This window comes from Alosa pseudoharengus, unplaced genomic scaffold (genome assembly GCF_046254945.1).
Source record: "Alosa pseudoharengus isolate Yale_2024_CS ecotype anadromous, Long Island Sound unplaced genomic scaffold, YU_APseudo_1.1 YU_APseudo_1.1_scf_74, whole genome shotgun sequence".
Taxonomy (NCBI): Eukaryota; Metazoa; Chordata; class Actinopteri; order Clupeiformes; family Clupeidae; genus Alosa; species Alosa pseudoharengus.
In genome coordinates, this window is record NW_027468864.1 from 94584 (window position 1) to 104512 (window position 9929).

General features: G+C 42.3%; 1 long non-coding RNA gene across 5 annotated transcripts; it reads right to left on the bottom strand.

Annotated features, from left to right (window-relative positions):
• Positions 1–569: 569 nt before the first annotated feature.
• On the bottom strand, positions 570–7473 carry LOC143111234 (uncharacterized). Of its 5 annotated transcripts, XR_012984509.1 has the most exons (10): positions 7191–7378; positions 5352–5474; positions 4492–4596; positions 4320–4386; positions 1995–2088; positions 1716–1799; positions 1512–1601; positions 1322–1414; positions 1114–1190; positions 570–987 (listed from the first exon to the last, which is right to left on the bottom strand). It is a non-coding gene; the product is annotated as an uncharacterized LOC143111234 (long non-coding RNA). The 5 variants fall into 5 exon arrangements; XR_012984506.1 differs by having other exon boundaries at positions 4320–4596; positions 7312–7473; XR_012984507.1 differs by having other exon boundaries at positions 4320–4596; positions 5357–5474.
• Positions 7474–9929: the final 2456 nt, after the last annotated feature.

Genomic DNA, 9929 nt, shown 5'->3' on the forward strand with positions numbered 1-9929 from the left:
ATGTTGATCAGACTGTAATAAGGACAAGCAATAGGCTAATAAACAAATGCCCATTCAATCAATGATATAATAACAAGTTGCTTACTGTTTAATGGACTAAGTGCATGTTGAACAAATGTGCCTTTAGACCCCTTTTAAAACACTGTAAACTATCACAGGAACAAAGAGCACTGTGCAACTTATTGCACCCACATGGAACCACTGAGGAAGAGTCTTGAATTTAGCGTTCATGAGTGGTCGACAGAACAAATGGTAATCAGAAGACAGCAGTGGGCGGTTGGGGAAGTACATCTTGATCATTGAATTAAAATAACAAGGAGCAGATCCAGTCAGTGTCCTATAGGCCAAAGTGAGAGATTTCAATGTAATGCTGGCTACTACAGGGGGAGTGTAGGAGAATAGGCCTAGGAGTGGATATGCATGCCCGATATCCATACCCCATCTGCTGGAACATTGGCTCATATATGTATTTTCACTGACACATTATCTATGTATCTATCTCATTTTAATTATGATAGCCATAGTACATGTGAGATTACAACAATAATAATGAAAGTAGTAATACAAACTGAAATGACTAAATGAATGAATTCCTTTATTGTTATTGCATTGGGAAAGAAGCTATTTCTAAATCTGCTAGTGCTAATCTGCTTGTTTTTAGACTCTGTAACATAGGTGGCTAACTGTTTCCAATTGTCCTGTTCTGTTCATGGTACACCAAAACTGTCACACTTGGATATTGAATCAATTACGATGAAAAACACGTAGCTTATCAACAAAGAAAAGTGAGATTGCTTTATGATGATAGATGCTTTACTTTTCCAAAAGATGTTGACACATTAAAGGAAATGACATGTAGTATTGTGATCCTTCTTTATGATCTGCCGCTGCTGCTGGTGGTGTTTGTGGTGCTGGTGGTGTTTGTGCTGCTGTTGGTGTTGCTGCTGGTGCTGGTGATGGGGGTGATGGTGGTGCCTCAACAGACTGCTGCAGCTCAACAGATTAAAGGAAAAGCACATTATTGTTAGATATGTGTGTACAAATCTGTTTTAGTCTGTAAAACACACTGGTATGCAAAAGGTTTTAGACAGGTTCATGCATTTGTATATATACCTGGAGATTGTAATACGCATTGTATGAGCGTACCACCTGCCTCAGCTTTTCAGCAGTGAAAGCTTTACGCCCTTCACCTTTTCCATAAAAAATGGCAAACAATGCATCATTACTGGTTTTATCATATACTCTTATGAAAAGTCAAATCATGTTGCAACAGCTGTGTGCATGCAGTTGAAACAGTAATAGTTGGTCAATATTAACATACCGTCACTGACTGAGGCAAAGGGCAATTCCTCAGGCCACCAAGGCGGCCTGTGTTGTGGCAGATATTCAGACCGAGACAAACCCTGACTCAGTGCTGAGATAGAAGGGTGTTAAAGTGTAATCAGATTCAGTAGTCTGCATCATTTTGATCTTTAAATAAGGAAATTGAAAACATACAATGCCAGTCATACCATGTTCTTTTATCAGACGGCCAATTGCCATCCGGCAATGTGTGCCACTGATATCAGGGTCAACGTATGGCCTCTCACCCCCCAAAGCATCTGTAAGACAGTACGCTCAGTGTCATTAAAAACAAATGTTAAGGTTCCTTTTCTGAACTTCAAGAAAGGATTGACACAGAAACAAACCTTAACACCACTTTCATTTATACATACCACTTGACACACCCCTATTAGTGTACATGTTTAGCAGCTCAGCCTTCCTGTCATTGGTCCAAAAGGCCTCAAGATACTTTGGCCCTAAATGAACCGTAACCGGGAAAAAAACCCTTAAAATCCATTATCAATTCGGTTTGTGTTGCCATGTCAATATCATTTTTATCAAAACTCAGGGCCAGATTGTGACCATACTAAAATAATTGTTCTTCCATTGAATGTCATCTTCGATAGATCTCATCATTGAAATGTTGTTGAATAAAAACATATTACATATACCTGTGAAATTAACGGTGGGTGACTCACTGCTGAAGTCAACCCATACGGCAAAAGCCAGGGGTGCTCCAGCCTCACCACCGCACCAATTCTTCATCTGAAAACAATATTAAAAATATTATACTTTCCCTCTCTTTTAAAAGCAGCCTCCCTCCCTTTCTTTCTTCACTGCACCCAATATTAGCATGAATTAAGACATGTCCCACTGTATTCTGAAAGCCTGACCTACTTTCCTGCAGACTTTTGCATATCATACGATCAGTGTTCATAACTCTATACATGGCACTATTTTGTATATTGGCGAACGAGGTACACATATGATAAGTTTTGAGCTCCAACTCAAAGGCAAAGCAGTTTCAGCCATGCAAACCATATATTTTCTGAAAGCTGGTCAGTTGTAGGTGTGATTTAACATACATTAGGACATGTCATGTGGTTACTATGGTCATATTGTGGTTGTTGCTAGGGTAAATTGAATGGTTGCTATGGTGTTGCTAAGGTAGATATGGTGGTTGCTATGCAAAATAACATGGTTGCTATGGTGGTTGTTAGGGTAAGCATGTTGGTTGCTATGGTGGTTGCTAGCTTGACATTATACAAGTGGTTGCTAGGGTAATTAAGATGGTTGCTTGGGTGTTGCTAGGGTAATTAAGGTGGTTGCTTGGGTGTTGCTAGGGTACATATGGTGGCAAAATAACAAAGCAGTAGAATTGCTAACGTTTAGCCATTTTTACATTTTTAGCCAAAAAACTCACTTATGTTGGTCTGATCAGTATGAAATCAGAATATGTTGAACAACGGGACATTACAAACAAGCCAGGCTCAGTTTGGAGTCGGTGGATTATTCCCGGAAGGAGATAAACGGTTCGAAACATACAAGGTTTCCCTCTTCTGCCGCGGTAACGCTAGGTGCTAGAGGTATGGGACCAAGACGCACGGCACCGCCTTGAGGCCCCTGACAACTGTTCCAAAGGTGGGATATCTGAGACACCCACAAAAAAAACAGTGAAGGAAAAACTTTAAAAAAGTTGACCACTCCCACTTCAGAGGTGGAGTTTTGGGTGGTAGCATGGAGCTACGAGGCTGAAATTCAAGTCAGACCTTCTGCACAAGACCCACATAGAGCGTGCAAAGTTTCATCGCTCTAGCTGTAACGCAAAGCATTGTGCCTACTTTTTTGGCAATTTAAAGCAACACCAAAGAACTTTTCCTCTGTCGCACGCACTATTTGTTTATCCAGCACCAGCTTTGCAAATAACAATGTCCACAGACAAGGTAGAATATGTTGCATGATTTTATGAAAGTACGATGTATTGCGACATCAGATGCAAGTCAAATTTGTAGTTTCTCATGTCTCATTCCATCGAACTACATATCCGCTACCCGATCCGGCAAACTTACATAGTGCGGTTATAGCCGATAGAGGGCCTCGAAGCGGATGCAGAAAGTGCCGTTCACCCTGTTACGAGTTGATGAACCACTGAAACGATTTTGGAAACACTATTTTAAGGTACAAAAAACTCTTTGGTGTTGCTTTAACATTTAGCCATTTTTCAATTTTTAGCCAAAAAGCACACTTATGTTGATCCGATCAGTATGAAATCAGAATATGTTGAACAACGGGACATCACAAACAAGCCAGGCTCAGTTTGGAGTCGGTGGATTATTCCCGGAAGGAGATAAACGGTTCGAAACATACAAGGTTTCCCTCTGCTGGCGCGGTAAAGCTAGGTGCTAGAGGGATGGGACCAAAACGCACGGCACCCCCTTGAGGCCCCTGACAAATGTTCCAAAGGTGGGATCTCTGAGACACCCACAAAAAAAACTGTGAAGGAAAAACATAAAAAAAGTTGACCACTCCCATTTCAGAGGTGGAGTTTTGATATGTCAAAGTCAGTAGGAAGGTAGGACATGTCTTAATTAATTGACATCTAGAGGCTATAGGCTTTCAGAAAATATATGGTTTAGGTGGTCAATTCAGCTGTCCCTTAACAGTGTAGGCCTAAATATATCAGCTGTACAATGCGTTTCTCGATCTACAATATGGGCCTATGTACGCCTTATGATGCACCAAAGTCAGTGGGAAGGTGGGACATGTCTTAATGTATATTAATTGACATCTAGAGGCTATAGGCTTTCAGAAAATATATGGTTTAGGTGGTCAATTCAGCTGTCCCTTAACAGTGTAGGCCTAAATGTATCAGTTCAATCTACTTTCTACAATCTGTAGAAACAATCTAAATCTACAATATGGGCCTATATTTAGCACAGCGACAACCATATCTAGCAAAATCACAGTAAAAGTAATGTAAAAGTGATGTAAAATACCTGCCAATTGTCCTCTGTATCCACCGCTGCAGTAGACCATGATGTGAGGATGCACTCCATAACACAGCTGTTAATGGAAGCAAGGACTGAGGTGTCAAGGCCAGCATGCTTCAGCCTCTTCAGGAAGTTGACAAATGAGTAGCCAAACAAGGACAAACAAGGCCTTGCTTACATACTGGCTGTCTTGTAGTTTGACACCACTCTCCTTTCTGTGAGTGTTCTGTTGGAGTAATTTAATGAAATGCAACCCATACATCAGGATATCAGGAGCAAGGATCTGTGAAAACATAAGTAGAGGGGAGAAAAAAAGACATAAAGATATGTCGAGAAAACATTGCAGCACCATCCCTAAACAACACATCAGGACACCTTTCTTTCCTTTTTCATTTGATCACTACTGCAATTCATACACCTTGTACCCTTGTATACAGGTGAGACAAGGGTAAAACTGATGTGGGTATTTATTCTATTATAGAATAGGCTACTAAAATATAACTCCACAACTTCAAGTGTCAACACTGTAGTTTTGAAGGAGTATTTGTAGTTCTTATGCAGGAAAATCAGTATAGGCTACTTTGGACATTAAAAGCTGCATGCACTACGTAGTACACTCAGAAATGCATTATTTTGGAGATAGAAATGTTGCTTTGTTTTTCAGAAAAACGGTAGTAGCATAACAGAATTTTTTGTCACATGAATTACCCAGACCCAAAGAAACAAATAGCTTATTACGTGAAACTGACCTGCTTATAATTTAATGTCAAACACCATCTCAATCACCATCGCACTCATTTCGATAATTTAACCAAATAACCATAACAATTATTTATTTGGCTAATTATCACGCATTTGTCCACGTCTTTTACCATTATAAGACATTCACTAAGAAATTGCACTAATTTCGCGTGATTCTAGTTGTTTTACAGCATGAAGGGTTTTTGGTCATGATAAGTATACCTATATTTTGTTCGAAACAACAAAAAACAACACCATTATTATTATTATTTACTAAATTAACGTAGTTTAACTTACCTTACCCCACATAGCCAGCCAGCTCTCGCTCTACGATGCGTTTCCGCTTTCTTGTGGTGGCGTGTGTCACATGACAGCAACCAGCCTATCACACTGGGGCTGTTTCCTTTTTCGAGCGTCGCCCTGGGATCGTCGCACACAGTGACGCGATGCACAAAATTGCGCCAAAATATCAATAGCAATGAAAAAGTACAGTCTTAATATTTTATATCCTTGCTCAAATTTGTAAAATAATGAGCATAAATCTCCGAATGAAAGAAACTTGGGTATATGTAGCCATTACATTTAAACACATCACTTCCCAGAATGCATCTCTTTGCCAAAGAACTTTATTTCCACCTTAAGCAATATAAACATTTCTGCAGTAGTGTATTACATTTATAACAACTTCATAATCAGTATTGAGACGAAAGAACTAGTGCTATCAGTAAGCTATTCTTTTTAAGTTGACATTCTCTGGGGATACGCTTCTGACATGGGCTTTGTTTACCTAGCAACGGTTACTATGCCTCGCTGAAATGAGAAGTGAGAACGTTTTTATTAAATATCCCACTTAAATAAGGGCATCATTTAAGCCAACGGCAAATATGCAGTCCTGAAACGACTGTAATTATTCAATATCCATGTATCCCAAAGTTATAAAAGTCAGTTGACCGAAATCTGTACTCAGTTGTTGAAACGGGGGATCCGTGTGTGGGCCACGGAATATATTGTCATTAACTTGCATTGGAACGAAATCCGTGTGTGTTTCACGGAAATGTCAACTTCCGTTGAGCGAAATCTGCACTCAGTTGTTGAAACAGGGATGGAATGCAACGCCTGACAGGCTAACATTACATAAAAATCGAACTGAATGTATCAAAAGTGTGTTTCCCAATAAGATAACAACATCCGTTGAGCGAAATCTGCACTCAGTTGTTAAACGGGGATCCGTGAAATAGCCACGGAATATATTGTCATTAACTTGCATTGGAACGAAATCCGTGTGTGTTTCACGGAAATGTAACTTCCGTTGAGAGGAAATCTGCACTCAGTTGTTGAAACAGGGATGGAATGCAACGCCTGACAGGCTAACATTACACAGACACTAAAAAAGGCAATAAAAATCGAACTGAATGTATCAAAAGTGTGTTTCCCAATAAGATAACAACGTCCGTTGAGCGAAATCTGCACTCAGTTGTTTAAACGGGGATCCGTGAAATAGCCACGGGATATGAGTGTCATTAACTTGCATTGAATCGAAATCCGTGTGAGTTTCACGGAAATTTCAGTGATTCCGTGGGCCCACCACGGATTTTGAGTTAAGCGTCCGTGGCTATTTCACGGATTCCCGTGAGACCAGGTTGGTGCATGCTCTCTCTCTCCAACACAAACCAGATTCTGGTACATAACGTTGAAAACAGATAAATGTGTTTATTCGAAGCACACATACAAATACTGTATGTGCGCACTTACGTGACTATCCTACTTCAAGTATTAGCCTACGCACAATAGATTTATCTTCTTTAGCCTATAATGCATAGGCTACACTTTTTAAACAAAAAGCAGCTGTGACAGGCAGCGGCCGCATATATTCTGCGTCATATCTCGCAGCTTGTGAACTCTACAAGCCCCCACCCCTCACTCGACAACCACACGGAGATTCTGTAATGTGCGTGTATGTCGTTCACACATACGTCCGTATAAGGTCAGTATTAGGTCCGCAGGTTAGCATCATATCTGAATCATCCGAAGGGTAGGACCTCCGTTTGACAAACCTCCGCATGTACTCCGGAGGTTATATCTGAAAGCGCTTTCTGTATCGATAGACAAACACACATTAGCAATTGTTGCTATAACCTGGTGTCGTGGAAAATTATCCACTTCCCGAAACCTCCAATCCAACTAGCACTCTGATATCAAAGACCCGAAGGAGAACACCAAGACGAGAAACGCTGAAGACTGTTGATCCTTTATTCACCGTATTGCAGTGATGATACAATCCAAACAATGTCAGGACTGAACCGTCAGGCAAGAGAGTGATGAGTTGCAGCTGCTACCCCGATGAGATCTGATCTGAATGTGCCTGAGCTCTCTCTTTTATGCTCTCAGGGGCCTGAGAGGCGTTCCTATCATCAGGAGCGTCACCAGGCCCCTTCTAGCCAATCAGAACGTTTTGGGACTTGAGATATTGGTGGAAACTCCTTCTCATACAAACATTAAAAAATGTGTGTTGCTAGGCAGAATATATGTGATCGAGTTCTATGTGTAATCTGTTGCCAGGCAGGGTATGTTTTGATTTGGTTCTATGTGTCATCCCAACTTTGGTTTCACTTCCCCTCCCTGGAAGGTCCCTGCATCTCCTCTTCTGCTAGCCCCTTCTATTTATGCCCTTCTGGTAAGCACCTTTCTCTCCCAGGCCCTGTTTTTACTTTCACTCTTAGCCTTTGACAGCTCAGTCTCATGACTTCCAGTAAATGTTGCATAACAGTTGCACAAACAACACCTTTATAGTAAATGGAATGTTTTCCAATAAACCAGCACACACACACACACACAAGTATTATTATTATGTCTAGATAAAATCACCACATATTCCCCCCTTTGAGGCTAAATTAGCCTCACTATGCAGCATAAGCAGTATTTAAACACAGGAGTGTGCCATAACCCCGTATATTGTCATGACACCTCAGGCTATATGCACATGAGCAAGTTACAGGGGAATAGCGTTTATTATTAAAAACCTAATGTTAAACAGGAAACCTTAAACCTTATGTAAGAACTAGTAGGAATGTGTCGGCATCACTGCCCTTATGTGAGTAAGTAATAACATTGGTAAGCAAACCCCGAACGCCCAGATCAAGTGACAGAAGGACCAATTACTCGTAAGAACGAGTTGTGAAATCTTCCCATTTATCGACTAAAACAAATGGCTGGGACCCGAAACGGATACGTCCCCAAAGTGACCTGAAACCTCATATATTTCAACCAGTCACTTTTTGCACACGAGGTTAAGTAAAACCCCATGCTTCATGGCACTCAATGCACTAGGTATGGTATCAGGCATTGGCGCAGCCTAATCCGTCACTCATCTATACCCTACGGGCGCAAGGTTATTCCGTAAACCTTATATATAAGAGTAAATGATAAATCAAGAGCCCTGGACGCCCCGAGCAGGTGACAGAACGACCAATTCCTTGTTATGAACATATGGCTAGGACCCGAGACGGATTTGTCCCCAAAGCGGCTAATGTGCTAGTCACTTTGAGCATAAAAGAATTTTCATGCAACGGCCATCGGTGCCAAATCGGAGTTACATAACAACTTCATGATCCCACTCGTCACTCACCCATCCTTCTTCCAATGGCTCCTTAAGTAAATTCTTATATAGAGTATGTAAATGGTGTATATATGGCCCTTGTCTGGCCTTTACGCACCACCCCCCTTTGTTACTCGCAACGTCATCCCCTTACTCCTCCGGATTCCTCCGGGCATTCACACTAGCGTGAGAACGGGTGAGCGCGCCGGCCGCAGGCGCGCCACACCGAGGGGACGGGCCGCCATGCTCTGCCTTAGGTTGCCCCTGCTGGCCATTGGGGTCGTACCCGTCCTCGAGCACTGACCGCGCCACACACCTGCCACACCACTAGGCGGGCCAGGCCCGACGTACGGCAAGTTGGGGTGAGGTGAGCGCTTCTAGTAGCAAGCTTTGGTTATACCTGGCCGGGTTTGGATGGCCTTGCAGTTGAGGGCTAAACCTCATATAAAATTGACTCAAGATTACTTAATGCGACTTATTCGTGTCAGGTCACAGCCCATAACCCTACTTTTTACTCTGTCACCTGGGCGTGCAGGCATGTGTCTTGTGAATTACCTGTCAGTGCTGTGTATGTGAGTGTGAGTCAGTGTGTGTGTGTAGAGATGGGTGACTCGCAGGACCCCACCTCTACTCGTACATGACCGGGAGAGGAAACTCCGGGGGAGGAAACTCCTGTTCCTGCTCCCGCTCCTGCTCCAGCATTCGGGCGAGGAAGTCGCTCTCCATTACATGACCCTCGTTGAACTCGTCTTCCATTATTCGTCCCACACTAGTTTGCACTAAAATAATTCTCTCACTTTCATCCTCCTCATCCCACGGTATCATTACATTCTGGACCATGAGCTGTCTAGCAACCACCTTTGAGCAAACCTTTCCACAACATTGAGTAATACAGCAAAACATTCCTACCACTAAGGCTGCTCCTAGCAATAACTTCCCTAGAAATGCTACAATCTTACCCCCCCATGACCCAAAGGTGTCCGTCAGCCACCGGGTTACAGGGGCAAAGATTCCTGAGATATCCGGGATTCCATCAAACGTCAGTCCTTTTCCAGAGTTCTCGTAGGCTTCCTTGTTTACAGCCTTGAGTCTTTTCATTGCGTTTGTGAAGTCGTCCATGTTCTCGCCTTCACCTGGGACGTACGTACAACACGAGTCTGTTCCAACGATCGCGCACACTCCACCTTCCTTTGCTAGTATCCAGTCCACTGCTATCCTGGTTTCCATTGCCATTTTTGTGGTGGCGTTCAACCTCCTGTCAAACGCGTTGAACGCGTCTA